A 15,128-nucleotide genomic window follows, 5' to 3' on the forward strand; every position below is an offset into this window, starting at 1 on the left:
CCAGCATATGTACCTAGAAGTAGTGTTGCATGCAATAAGATACGCCCATCTTCAGCTTTGGTCAATAACAAACTGGTATTCAAAATAGTTTTGTCGATCACATTCCCACCAGCAATTTATGATTGTTCTCATTTCCGCACATCCTTGACAATATTTGGCATTATCGTACCTGTTTGTTTAGTCAGTAGTTATCTCTTTGTTATTTTACATGCATTTTCCTGATGACCAGTGTGCCAGCATCAATTTACTGACTCTTAACTCCAAATCTACCCTTTTTTGTCCTACTCTGTGATACTGAAGCTGTACCCTATAAATACCTCTCCTTTTATGTTAGGTTCTGTCAGTAGAGGTCACTGGGGGGAGTGCAAAGCCCTACTGAGAGGAAGGGGTAGCCCTTCCTCAGTCCAGGGTCCTTTTCTGTTCAGCACAGCAGCCAGTGAATTAATATGTGAGAGACCTGGTAGCATACACTCACCTCGGGGGCCTGCACAGTCCGGCTGCAGCCTCCCACGCACTCTGGCAAGCTTCTCAGCCACCTGGCTGGTTGCTCATATGGATCAGGTTCCAGCCCATGTCTTCTAGCAAGTTCTTCCCATTGACAGCTTTAGGAGAGAAGGAAGGCAGAGTATTCTAAGTTCTTAATTCCTTTCTTATTCATTCTCCCTCAGCTTAGAAATAGTAACAGTTCTTTCGTGTTAGCAACTGCTGTACCCCTAGAGTTCTTTCTAGCTTCTGTTAGCAGTTAACCACTTTTTACTAGTTAATTTTTTATATTAGCATTTTCCTCTTCAAAATTGGTATGATTAATGTTTTCTGAGTGATTCCTGACTGGAGCAATAAGTGAAGTTGAACATATTTTCATGTTTATTAGCCATTCAGCATTCTTCTATGAATCATCAGTAGGTAGGTAAGTAGGTAAAGAGAGAGAGACACACACACACACACAAAGAGAGAGAGAGAGATAGACATGTGCCTCTTTTCTTGGGAGGGGTAGATATTCTCTATGTGTTCCGGATATCAATCCTTTGTTAGATCTATGGTTTGCAAATATCTTTTCCAAATCTACAACTTGTCTCCACATCCAATGGTATCTTCTAACATAGAGAAATTGATCAGTTTTTTCATTCATGGTTGGTGCCTTTTGTTTCTTATTTAAGAAACTCTTCATTATCCTGATGTCATAAAGATTGTCTCCTATTTTTCTCATGGAACTTTTAGAATTTTGCTTTTTTATAAATGTCTTTAATATGCCTGAAATTTTTGTGTAAAGTACAAGTTGAGAGTATTATTTTAGTGATTTTTGTTTCAGCACCGTATTTTGAAGAGTTACCCTGTCTCCACTAATTTATAGTGAAGATTCATCTTTGACAAGTTATTATAAACATGGGCCTATTCTTAGATTTTTAAATTCTGTTCAGTTTGGCATTTATCTAATCTAGTACCAATATCACTGTTTTAATTATGATAATTTTATATGTTTTGAACTATGGTGGGATAAATAAACATTCTTCTATCTCCTCTTCTTCCTCTCCTTTAAAATTGTCTGCTGTCCTTTGCCTTTCACTCTCCCAACCAAATTTAGTGTAACTTTATCAAGTTCCAAAAAGAGTACTTCTGAGGTTTATTAGAACAATATTGAACTTAATTAAATAATTAATTAATACTGAACTTATTAATCTAATTAATAAATTAGAAATACCACACATGGTATTTCTCTCCATTTATTTAGATCTATCTTCAGTAGAGACTTAAAATCTTCTCCAAAATAGAACTGAATGACTTTTGCTATCTTTATTCCTAGACATTATGAAAGTAATCAAACAAGGAGGCCCCTAGACTGGGGTAGCTCTAATACTTTGGTAGTCTACATAATAACCAAAACCCGAGCCAGAGAAAATGAAACTTAAGAACCAACCACAAGCAGCCAAATAAGGCTTTCTCAAAGAAGGACAACTGCTTAAGTCACAGCCATTCAAATAATTTCCTTGTTTGGCTTCCATATCTTCTCTATAAAATATAAACTCTCTCCTCATTCCTGTTGGTGGGGCTCTCCTAACCACCTCTGGTTGGTGCTGCCTGTTTCCAACTGATGTATGTGCAAAAAAACTTCTAAAAAACTTAACGTGACTCAGTTTATCTTTTAAAAATACCACACAGGTTTGGTTTGGGTTTTTTGGTCTGTTTTTGTTTGTTCGTTTTTGCTGTATTGAATAAGCTTTAAAAACCACATACTTTAATTAGGTGGAATATAGAATTGTAATTAATTTTTGTGTAATGATTTTTGCATCCAGCAACCTTGGTGACCTCATTTCTCAGTTCTAATAGTTTGTAGGTGCTCCTGGAATTTCCACGCAGTTAATCACATCATGTGTGACATTTTGCTTTACATTTTATTTCACATGGAAGAGTGGAACATTCCTAAAAACCAAGGTATTAATCATCAAAATGGAATTCACTATTAAGAAAATGTTCATCTTAGCATCTCTAAAAAGAAAAGTTTCCTCCAAAAATGAAGTTTAGCAGCATTGAGAGCCCTCGTGTGGAAGCAAGTCAAGTAAAGCCTCACTTATATGTTTCTTAAACGAGATCAGTTCAAAAATTAACTGATTTATTCACCCTTGTCAGCTTTTAGTTAAGCTGAAAATCTCTGAAGCTTAATTTATCTGTGTTTTAACAGAGTAGCAAGCTGCGATGGCATTCGCTATGTGTCCTTAAAGATATAGAAAGAGACTTTTCAGTCTTTCTAAATTTACACCTAATGGCAACTATATAAAGATTTCAATGATCCAGACCAAAAAAAAAAAAAAAATTAAAAAAAGGAATAGAAATGATCAATAAGCACATTAAAATTCAGCTTCACTGGTAATAAAAAATGGAAATTGAAATATTGTTTTTACCATGTAAAATAGTTACAGGTTTTTAAATTGGTGTTGGTTGGTTTTTAAGGAGTAAGGAGAGTAAAGAGCATTTTTTATATTGTTTCGATTTGGGGGAAAAGGAACTCATAGATTCCCCATGGGAGGTGTCAGTTGGTGAGCAAGTGGGCAATATTTACCAAAAGTCTAAATTATAAATGCCATTTGATTCAAGAATTTCCTCTCTATATCTTTATTTTAAAGAAAGAGCCATATCTGTGGTAAACATGGAGATGAAAGGATGTTGGTTGTGGCATTATATTTATAATGACAAAAATAACACATCTAACAAGAAGAAATTTGTTAAATTGCGATGCATTCATATGACAAAATACTATCTAACCATTTAAAATCACATCATAAAAGACTATTTTATGAACTAGAAATAATTTTCCTAAAATTTTGCTAAAGTTTAAAAAATCATTTGTATATTGGGGCACCTGGGTAGCACAGTCGTTAGGCGACTGCCTTTGGCTCAGGGCGTGATCCCGGCGTTCCGGGATCGAGTCCCACATCAGGCTCCTCTGCTGGGAGCCTGCTTCTCCCTCTCCCACTCCCCTGCTGTGTTCCCTCTCTCACTGGCTGTCTCTCTGTCACATAAATAAATAAAATCTTTTTAAAAAAATCATTTGTATAATATAATCTCAATCTGAATCAAGCATAATAATAGCTTTCATTTGTCACATGCCAGGCATATATATGTATAAATTTATTTAATTTTCACCAGTAATCCTATGAAAAATGCTATTATTATCATCATTTTAGAGATGGAGAAGCCAAAACACAAAGAGATTAGTAATTTGTTCAAGATTGGACAGTAAATGGCAAAGCTGGACACACACACACACACACACACACACACACACACACACAATTTATGCTAGAAAAAATAACACAGATCTCTATGTGGTGGGAGTATGGGTCATTTATGTTTTCATATTTTGCATGTTTTGTATTCTTTAAATATTCTAAAATGAGCTCTTATTACTAAGCCCAATAAATTATATAACTATAAAAATGAATATTAATGTCTATTGTGAGAACTGAAGGAAAAATGCCTACTTAATCATATGTAATGCAAAGTCATACTAATCCTCTTCATATATGTTTTTTGTACCACGTCCTGGAAACGTAGCCCAGCCACTGTGCTGATTTATATTTTGCTGTGCATATAGTTTCTGTGAAAACAAAAACAAAAACATAGTAAACCATTTCAATGCAGTAGCTTTATTCCCACTGTCAGTTACATTTAATGTTGGGAGAATGTCCCAGCCCTCACACCCTGAAAATAACTGATGTCAGGCTACAGCACTGCCTGCGTTCTCATTACCCTTAGCCAGAAAGCAATAGGTTCTGTAAGGAAAAATATTGCCCCATTAAACAAAGTGTCATCATTGAAGAGCAATCATTCTTTTTTATTTTTCCTGTGAGGTTATCTTAATAACTCACTCATAACAGTTATCTCCCAGGAAATATCTAGTTCATAGAGTAAGACTGTTAAACAATATGAATCTGGTCCAAATAGCACAGGATGAATGTTTCCAACCATGAAGGGTCTGTATTTATTAAACATCTGTATGAGGCAAAGACCACTGCAAGCTACTGCCTATCTTTGGTGGAAAACTAATTTATTCTTGCTTTCTCAGGGCTTTTCACTCCCCCATATGCAACTTGTCACATTAGAAACTATCTCTGATCACACCAAAGGAAACAAAGTAAAACCTAATTGGTAAACCCAAATTTGATTTGTGAGACTGAAGATTTGCAAGAAATAATGAGTAATTGGCATTTTAGACAATCATTATTTTAGCATCACTGGACTATAATTCTTTAATGAGGTGAGGGAATCCATTTTATGGCCTTTCCTCCAATACGGGATTGGCAGGAGAATTTCCAAGGAGAATTGCAATGAAATCTCGGCAAAATATAGATTCTTGTTGTCATGGGGACTCCACACTCATACACATGCATAGGTGCCTATGGGATGGAGCACTAACTCAAGTGACCTAGGCCCAAAGCTATATATATTCTTGTTTTTACATTTATTGCTTTCTGCTTAATTGGCATTTGTTTATAATATAGACTTACTGACAGAATTATCATTGAGGTCAAACATCAATTTGTATCATTCAGTGCAGAGCAAAAAGAAAATGTTATTGGAAACATTTATCAAAACCTAGTACTTAACAAACTCTGAGCATGGGGCTCAGTGCACAAAGTTTGAAAAAATTCATACTGGAGACCGGCACTTCTAAATTGACTGTATTTTGTTTTTTCAGTCCAATACTAGTTTTTCGTTGATGAACTTTTTTCAAGAAAGGAACGAAGGCTATGCAAAGGAAAATAAATATCTAGTTGTTTATCAATCACCTGATTTAGGGAGGCTATTTATATTTTCCAAAGTAGGGTTTCATTTCATTTTCTTGCAGATGTTAGGATTAAGATTTACTTTAGTTACCACAGTATATTAGTCATCTATTGTTGTGTGACTAATCACCCCAAAATACAGTGTCTTAAAACAACAAAATGTATTATCTCACAGTTTCTGTAGGTCAGGAAACCAGACGTAGTTCAGCTGTGTCTCCTGCGTCAGGGTATCTTACAGGCTGCAATCAGGGTGCTGGCTGGCTGAGGCAATGCCCACCTAGGGAAAAATCTACTGCCAAGCTCATTTTTGTGGTTGATAGCAGGAATTAATTCCTGTGAGTTGTGGGTAGCTTACTTCACCATAATGAGAAAGTCAATGAGAAAGCCAAGAATGCGAGAGAGAATCTTCTAGGAAGAGAGATCACCTACCAAGATGAGTGTCAGAGTCTTTGGTAACTTAATTGTGGAAGTGACATTCCATCACTTTTGATGTACCCTCTTAGAAACAAGTTACTAGGTCCAGCACATACTCAGGAAGAGGGGATTACAGGGGCGCCTGGGTAGCTCAGTTGGTTAAGTGACCGACTCTTGGTTTTGGCTCAGGTCCTGGTCTCATGGGTTGTGAGATCAAGCCCTGCATCAGGCTCAGGTTGGATATTCTCTCCTCTGCTCTTCCCCCCACTTGTGCTCTCTCTCTCTCAAATAAATAAACCTTAAAAAAAAGAAGAAGAAGAAGAAGAAGAGGGGATTACACAAAGCATGAATACTTACTTAGAACTCAGCCCACCACATGCAATTATAAATTATGAATTAAAACATGCCTGGGTGGCTCAGTTAGTTAGGTGTCTGCCTTCGGCTCAGGTCATGACCCCAGGGTCCTGGAATCGAGCCCTGCCTCAGGCTCCCTGCTCAGCCAAGAGACTGCTTCTCCCTCTGTCCCTCCCCCTGCTTGTGCTCCCTCGCTCGCTCGCTCTCTCACGCTTTCTGTCTCAAATAAATAAAATGTTAAGAAAAAAAAGCATGCTCGGATTGAGAAAAAATACAAACCATCCTCATTTCTTTTAAGTCTATTTTTAAAGTAATTTTCATCAGAGGTATACAATGATTCCAAGTTATTACACACACACACACACACACACACACACACAATCAGAGAGAGAGAGACAAAGAGAGGGGAGAGAGAGAGACAAAGAGATCAACTTGGGATTAAGAGTTCTACGAGCAGAATAAAGTATAGCATTTCTTAAAAATATTTTGAAGTGGTGCTTAGGACAGAGATAAAAGCCACCTGGCTTTCATAACTGCTTCCCTCTGCCCAGTTAGGCACTTTCACCCACTGACTCGGGGGCACCGTCACACTGGGGCTGATCTCCACTGTTGCTGCATCATTATTGCTTCCCCAATTCTGTGCTTTACACTCCTGAGGACAAGGGACGACTCCACGAAAGGGCTGAGGTGAGAAGAGTATGTGGGTCAGAGTCTCTTTGCAGCCAGTCCTGGAGAGCTTTTACCTTGTCTCCCAGTGTGAGGAACAGGCTCCTTGTCTATTCTTTTTTCAGCCTATTGCTCAAAGTCGAATCTGATAACCTTTCTTTCACAGATATGGATCCCAGCATTCCCCATTAAGAGTGTGGGGTTGGTTTGGTTTTGGAAATCCAAAGCACATTAAAACCCTTTGTTTTTCTGATTATTGTGTCTGCTTTGAATTTAAAAAAAAAAAATCCATTTAGGGCCTTAAATTACTTTTTTTGTTTTGGTATCTAGGGGTGCTCACCTGTAGCAAAGGTCACTCAATAGGCCAGGACATACTAAAATAAGTAGGATCAGAGAATTATTTGTTCAAAATATTAATCTAATACATAGGTCTGGGTTTGAGATAGAAGACTATTTTTAAACTCCCCAAATAATTCTGATTCATATTCACGTTTGAGAAGCCTTGATTTTCAGCATCTGTTTTATCCCTAGTATAGTGAGTAGCCATTTGGTTTAAATCAGTGCCACTAGCTGAGTAACACTGGGCAAGTTATTAGTTTAAAATCTTAATTTTCTCATCTATAAAATGAGAATATTTTATGTAATTTATGTTTATTATTGGAGTGAATAAAATAATACATATGAAGCTCTCACCTCAGTCTCTGGAACATTCTAAACATGTAATAAAGATACAGCTGTGATAATAATTATAAACATAAAGGAACATAATATACATCAAATTTTTGTTATTGGTGATTCTATTTAAGGTACATAATCTATTCCTGACAATCCCCCAGGATTATTTTGAGGATATATGTTGTAGTACTACTGAAATTATTTAAGTACAGGTGGCCTTTAAACGATGTGGGGGTTGGGAGCACCAACCACCCCCCACCCCCACACAGATGAAAATCTGCATATAAGTTTTGACTCTCTGAAATCATAACTGCTAATAGCCTACTGATAACATCAATGGTCAATTAACACATATTTTGTAGTTCTATGTATTATATACTCTATTCTTATGATAAAGTAAGCTATACAAAAGAAAATGTTATTAAGAAATCATAAAGAAAATACATTTACAGTACTGTACTGTATTTATGGGAAAAAATCCACATATCAGTGGACCCACACAGTCAAAAACATGTTGTTCAAGGGCCAATGGTATTACATAAATAAAAGAACATATTTTTATTTTATTCATTTGTCCATTTAAGCACAGTTCTGGGCACCGGGATATAGCCGTGAGCAAGACACACAAGGACCCTGACTGCAGAGAGTTTATATTCTGGGGAGACAGACAGTAAACAAAAAGCATTTGTAATATGATGCCAGTTAGTGGTTGTTTTATGAAGAAAAGTAAAGTTGGGCAGAAAGAAAGGCAACTGTAAATTTGTGGTGGATGGTGTGTGGGGGGAGTGCTGAGTGTCCTTAAATAGGATGAGGATAAAGGGTCTCTCAGTAAAGGTAACAGCTGAGCAGAGATCTAAAGAAATAAGGGAGTGAGTGATGGAAAATTCTGGGGGAAAAAAAGTATTCCAGATAAGAGCACAGCAGGAGAAATAGCCCTGAGAATCACTGTGAACATATTCAAAGAGCAACACAGAGACAAGGTAGGCTACAGCCCCACCAAGCAAAAGCAGAAGATGGTGAATGGTAGGGCCAGAGGGGGAGCAGGGGCCAGGAATCTTACAATCTATGTCCTTCAGGTCTCACTTCTTTCACTTAGCATAATGTTTTCAAGGTTCATGTTGTAACATAAATCAGAATTCTGATTTACATTTCTAAAAAACCCATTCTGGTTACTATGGTATAAACTCATAGTAAGGGTGCCAAAGTGGGAACAGAACAGAGACAAAGAGAATGCTGAACACTGGTGAGAGATAATAGAGGTTTAGTTCAGGATGACAGCAGCGGAAATGCAGAGAAGGGACCAGATTCATGATCAGTCTGTTTACCTAGATTGATCTATGTGGATTGATCTATGTGTCTGTATATATAGAGATAGCCAGGGGTATTTATACTGTGTATAAATGTGTGCGTGTGCCATGTGTGTGTGTGTGTGCCGTGTGTGTGTGTGTGTGTGTGTATGTGCCGTGTGTGTGTGTGTGTGTGTGTGTGTGTGTGACTCGGATGGCCAACAGTGGTATCTGTGGGCCAGGCTGTTGGCAAAATTGTGATTGATTTTCAGTGATCTTCCACTTGTGCTGCTGTCTGAGCACCCAACCCCCAAATCTCACACAACTTCAGGCGTCTGACAGAGCCCAAGAAGCATGCTGTAATGAGGATTTTAAAATGTTATCAGTGAGAGTGTTTACCTTGGAAAAAGTGGGGAACCTCCCAAGATGACTGACAATACTCGTTTGGATGTTTAATTCAGGTTTTGCTTAAAACATCAGTCTCATTTCTTTATTTAGACAGAATTTATGGCATCAACCCTTCTCTGCTCACCTCCCAGTGAGTATTTCTTACCTAGGTTAAAAACGATAAGACATGGCATGGTCCTTGCCCTTTAATCTAGTTTGGGGTATAAAACATACACACATAAGATGATGAGAAAATAATTTAAGATAAATTTAAAATTAAATCTGGAACATTGGATGTCAGATCAGCGATTCTCTATAAAATGTTAAAATACTAGTGTGATGTTACAATCAGTTAATATCATTTAAAGCTATCTCCATTGTGACATATTGTATTTTCCAAAGATGCCTTTAACAATACCTCCTATCCTACATCCTTTCTAGAATGTTGCCACACTTTAACAAGAAGTAGCGTCTATATCCCTTCCCCTTAAACCTAGGTAAACTTTGAGACTGTCTCAACCAACAGAGTAGGGAAGACTGGTATTAAGTAACTTCGAAGGCAAGGTCATAAAAGTGCCATGTACTTTTGCCTTGTTTTCTTGGGATGTTTGCTTTGGAAACCACTTATCACTTGTGTAAAAACACAGGCAGCCCACCGAGAGCCTCACTTGGAAAAGAACTAACACTTCGGTCTCCCAGCTCTGGCTGAGCTTAGAGCCACCAGCCAGCACCAATATGCTGGCCGTGTGATTAAGCCATTTTGGAAGCAGACCCTTCAGCCCCACATTGAACCACCCGTACGGACCCCAAATAGACCCATTCCACCAAGCTGTGCCCAAACTGCAGATATGTGAGCAAAATTAGTACCATTGTTTTAAGCCACTAAATTTTGGCTGGTTTGTTTCTCAGTAATAAATGAAATACGTTGAAATACCAAACTTCACTTTCACTTGTATTGCTCTTAAATAGGAGCAAAAGGGATGGAGCTACATTAAAACTTTGGAAAATTAACACACCCCACAATCTGTTTTATTTAAGCCCAATCGCACAAAGAGTAATTGTTACCAGTGTGTCATTTATAGCTACTCAATACATTTAAAATAATTTTATAAATACTATGCAACAAAATGAGCTTGCAGATCCAGAAAATAGTTCTCTATAGTACGGTCAAGATCTGTGCATGCCCAGTGGGAGTAGGTCTTGAATGTTAACAATATCCATCTTGCTGAATAAAGGGAATAGATTTTTCAAGCTACAAGTTTAGAGAAGAGGAAAATGAATGAGAGTTGGGGTACTCAGGGAAGACATCCTCAAGAATGTGGAACTTGGGCTGCAAGTTGAACAAAGGGTTTCATTGGAACAGCCAAGGCAGAGTGTACCAAGTAAGGGAAAGACTATGCACAGACACCACACGGGGGGATAGAGACTCAGGTCTTTTCTAGACCAACTTGTCTGGAAGAGACGAGAAACCTTAAGAAGAAGCAAATGAAAAGAGGCCAGATTGCTTACAAAGCTAAAATGTAAAAATCCTTTAGCCCTGGTTTTAAATCCGGATGGCAGTTTTAGTAATTGCTGTCAATTTGCCTGTTGTATTTATATGCATTAATTAGGAATCCAAATAAATCTCTTTTTCATGGATTTTCTTTCTCTGCCTCTGAGATGTACAACAGCACACTCTGTTTACTAAAGAGAAGTTAACTATTTTTTTCTCAAACAGCTCAAAATTTAAAAAGCACATATTAGTTATGTTTAAATCTCTAAAGTAAATTCAATATTTCTGTAATAGGAAGAGTCTATTGGTTTAAATCGAGTTCTCAGTCATCTCAGTCTTTCCTATTAATCCTAATTAGATTGAGTAAAAGATACTGACAACCATATGCATCAGCTCATAGGCAGTTTCAAAATTGTGTGAGGATAACCCCAGTTTGGGTTATAGTCAGCTGACCCCTGTCCCCCACCCCAATTCAGAATCCTATTCCGAGTATCAAGTTAGACGTTCCCATGCTTTAGCATTCATACATTCATTCATTTATGCACTAATATGTTCTAGGCACTCTTCCAGTCACTAATGTCTGTGACCAAGTCTCTGAAACAATGATTTGTTAGTCCATGAGAACAGATATCAATTTTCAAGGTCTTTGAGGTAGCCTGATAAATAGTTCTTCTCTTACTGTTCACATTCTGAACCCAATAAGATCAATATATTTCAGGTCAAAATATTACCCAGATAAATCTCAATTGAAAGATGTAGTTTATGTCCGTGGACAAGTGAATTCCCCAATACTGCATTCCAGAAAAACAGATGTACCTTGTACGGGACCAGAGAAGTTTTCTTTAATACATAGTGTATCACATCCCAGTTTGGCAGAGCCCCTCTGGAGGAACAGAATGGAGTGTACTCCCAGCTCCTGAAAGCAAAGGGAACAGAAGGGGTGGAGCTGCACATACCCAGTTTCTCCCCCCAGACTCTCAAACAGAGTGACAATGTTGAGAGGTCTGAAATCCTACTGCTAGAGAACTGCTTGCTCATAGAACCGGGCTAGGCAAATGACGGCTCACGGGACCAAATTTGGTCCGTCACATGTTTTTGTATATATAGCCTGCAAACTAAAATAGTTTTTACATTTTTAATGGTTAAAAAAGATCAAAAGAAGAAGAAGACTTTGTGATACACAAACATCATATGAAGCTTAAATTGTAGTGTCCATAAATAACCTTTTACTGGAACACAGCAATGCTCATTTGTTTACATACTGTCTATGGCTGCTGTCACACTCCAGGGGCTGAGCTGAGTCATTGTGACAGGGACTGTGTGGCACATAAAGCCTCAAATATTTTGCCATTTGGCTTTTTGTAGAAAAAGTTTGCTGACCCCTGACAAAAAAAAGGAAAAACCTGGGCTGGGGAAGAAGAATCTCCTTGGGATTTTTACTAGCGATGGAATCTCCTTCTACCTTCTGTCTTTGATGTGGGACTAACCTCCCTTCAGCCCCCCTGCTCAAAACCTGGCAGGCACTTGATGACTATCCTTAAGCCACATATCTAATTAATCATTTGTTTTCTGTCTATTTTTCTTTTAAAATGTCTTTTAAATTTTCTTTCTATTTTTTCTGTTATTGCCCCAGCTTCACCATTTCACACAGGATCCCTGCAAAAATTTTCCAATTAGACATCTTAATTCCACTATCTCCACAGTCTTTTAGAATTGAAAATGACTTTAGAGAGTTTCTGTGCAGTCGTCTCATTAACAAAATAGGAAACTTGTTATTCTGTGAGGCAAAATGACTTTCTCAAATTTGCAAATCTAATTTGTGACAGGCTGGGATTGGACCCAAGATCTCCCAAACAGTAGCTCAGAGGTCCTTCTACCCTGGCATGATCTCTCCTCATATTGCCCTTCACATGAAATTTTCAAAGACTCTTATTGATCAAATCAAGTTTGTAATCTAGACCAGGAATCAGAAAACTATAGTACATGGCCAAAGTTTGCTTTCAATCTGCTTTTTGTAAGTCAGGTCTTATTAGAACACAGCCATGATGCTTTACCTATTGTCTATGGTTACTTTTGTGCCACTGCCCATGTCAGAGTTAGTTACACTGAAGACTGTATGGTGCACAAAGCCCAACATATTTGCTATCTAGTCCTTCACAGAAAAAAATTTGCAGAGCCCTGATCTAGACTCAAAGTATTCTACCCTTTTCCTCATCACTTTCTGTGGTATGGATGGCTAGGTGGTTCCTGTATCCATTCTTACCTTCTATAGTAATACAGCTTCTAATTGTTTTTTCAGCAAAACACATGACAATCTGAAATGAAGACTACATTTTTCAGCTTCCCTTGCATCTTGGTGTAGCCAATGGAATCCATGAGAATCCATGAGAAGAACCGTGAACTTGTGTATGCAACTTCCAGGAAGTGTCCTTAAAAGAAAGAAGTGTCTTAGAGGAAGGAATATGCCCTTCTCTTCCCTCTGCCTCCTTCCTTTTGTTTAGAATTATGCCAAGGTAACTGGAAAAGCCAACATATGCTATAAGATGATTTGGGACATGGAGTTAGTATGTAGCTGACCAACGAAATGGAACAATACTGGGTTTTTGACATCAAGGTGTTTCTACTATCCTCAGACCACATACCTCAGCATTTTTACATGAGTGAGAAACACAATTTTATGTTAAACAAGATTCTCCATTAATGAGGATTTGTCTGTCACTTGTAATTCATCGTAGGTGATATGCTTTCTAGTAGGAATTTTCTTTTGCAGAGAAACTAGTACTTTTATAACTTGCTGAATTGGCTATGATTATTCCCACACCTTCATTCTTTTGCTCATGCTGCTAGCTCATGCTGGACTGCCCATTTTCTCCTCCTCCATTTGACCACCTTTTACAAATTATTCAAAGCAATTAAAGTTCTATCCATATCCTGAAGCATGTTTCTTTTTTTTCACTTCTTAAAATTAAGTGCAATATATTCAAACAACTAAGATTGCCTACTGTATTACATTCTTTGAGTCATGTGTTTTGAACCTGTATGCTCAAAGAGAGTGTAGACTTTTAAAGGATTGGGATCATTTATTTTAATTTTGATTTCCAGGGTCCTCATACTATACACAACCATGAAATACATGACGGATGTATGTGAATAAATTTGGGCAAAAGTGAGCCACACTTACTCATGAGATCACAGATTCTCATTCTTAAAACTCAGAATGTCTTCCGATACCTGATCATAATGTGTGAACGAAGCCAAAGGAAGATCTGTCCCAGGATGGGTCAAACAAAAGTGCACATGATGGACATTTAGGCCAAGAGTTACGTGCTGCCTAGGAAAACCCTCATGAGACAATGCACATTACCATTATGTATGATAAATTGGACAGATGTATCATGCTCTCACTGAAGTAAGTGGGTCTAATTCTACTTCCAGATTTTTCCTTTATTATTTATGAGTTGCTTTGAGGCTCTGGAAGTTACACCACCATACCTTCTGCCTAAGTACTGGCACATTAGACAGGTACATTTAAACTAAGAAAAGAAAGGTTTATCAGATAATGTTTATACTTGTTCCAATTCATGAAACAAACAGAAATGTACTGGCTTGTCAAGGACTCACATGTCAGAACTCAAATGTTTCCTTAACCAACATCCAGGCAGTTTGCTCCCTGTGGAACTGCAGGCATGGACTAAGTCTTTATCCACAAAGTGTGGGGCCAATTAGGCAAACCCAGCCTGCAGTTTTTCAATGGTGATGTACAGTCTGCCTATTCACATTAACTAACAGCGGAGCGCTTAGAACATTCTTACAAATGAACTGATTTCAGTGTCAGCCAAAAGGCTATCTACAGATAAGTATTAGGAGCAGCTGAAGGGAAAACTGCATGAGAACCAGGTGAGAACTGATTTTTGGAGCTCATGAAGGTCGCTGGCTCCCAATCCTCTGCACTCCCCGTTTGAGGTAACTCTATGGCCAACCTCCCCTGGGGAGGCTGACAGTTGCCTATCAGCAGAGGGGAGTGAGATTATGGAAGAAGCACAAACTTGTCAGATGGCATGGGAACAGAGTGGCTCTCAAATCTTTTGTTTGTTTTAGTTAAACTGTTCCTGTCCATATCCCCAAAGACTGATTCTTCTAATTTCACTGAACAGTTTGTTCTTCTTGATTTCTTTGCCAGTTGTTGTTACTTTTTTGAAGTACTTGTCAGAAATTTTCTTTTTCTTAAAGAGAATGTGTCATGAAGTTATAACTTTTTGCATAGCCTCCATCCGCCTCGGTTTGAGACAGAACTCTTACTCCTTCACCCAGCTTCATGCCTTCAGCCCAGCCCTGCCCACCTTTAGGACACCCACAGTCTCTACATGCTTCATTGTTAGACCTCAACCCCAAGGCAACTAGGAAAACAGGAGCAAAAGCCACTGACCTATATTTTAACATAACCGTTCTTCTTAGGTGTCTTAGGTCACCTGTACGTTTCTGCCCCATCTACTCTTAGTTATTCTACTACAGTCTGCTTTCCCTTATTTCTCCTCCCTGTCTTCTGGACCTGCTCCAGTCAGTGAAATTTAT

General features: G+C 38.1%; 2 long non-coding RNA genes across 3 annotated transcripts in view; both read right to left on the reverse strand.

The window, feature by feature from the left end:
- LOC113261142 (uncharacterized) overlaps positions 1-6,019 on the reverse strand; it is a 119,671-nt gene extending 113,652 nt beyond the window's left edge. The window contains exons 1-3 of one of the 2 annotated variants that reach the window (XR_003318281.4): positions 5,456-6,019; positions 3,978-4,093; positions 476-602 (exon numbers count right to left, since the gene is read on the reverse strand). This is a non-coding gene — a long non-coding RNA (uncharacterized LOC113261142). Of the gene's footprint in view, positions 1-475; positions 603-3,977 lie in introns of both variants that reach the window. The other variant, XR_008956226.1, reaches the window with a different exon arrangement.
- A 5,283-nt stretch (positions 6,020-11,302) lies between these two features.
- Positions 11,303-15,128, reverse strand: part of LOC123001471 (uncharacterized) — a 57,099-nt gene continuing 53,273 nt past the window's right edge. Inside the window, exons 3-4 of the long non-coding RNA XR_007190182.2 lie at positions 12,820-12,985; positions 11,303-11,472 (exon numbers count right to left, since the gene is read on the reverse strand). This is a non-coding gene — a long non-coding RNA (uncharacterized LOC123001471). The remainder of the gene's footprint in view (positions 11,473-12,819; positions 12,986-15,128) is intronic.

This window comes from Ursus arctos, unplaced genomic scaffold (genome assembly GCF_023065955.2).
Source record: "Ursus arctos isolate Adak ecotype North America unplaced genomic scaffold, UrsArc2.0 scaffold_29, whole genome shotgun sequence".
Taxonomy (NCBI): Eukaryota; Metazoa; Chordata; class Mammalia; order Carnivora; family Ursidae; genus Ursus; species Ursus arctos.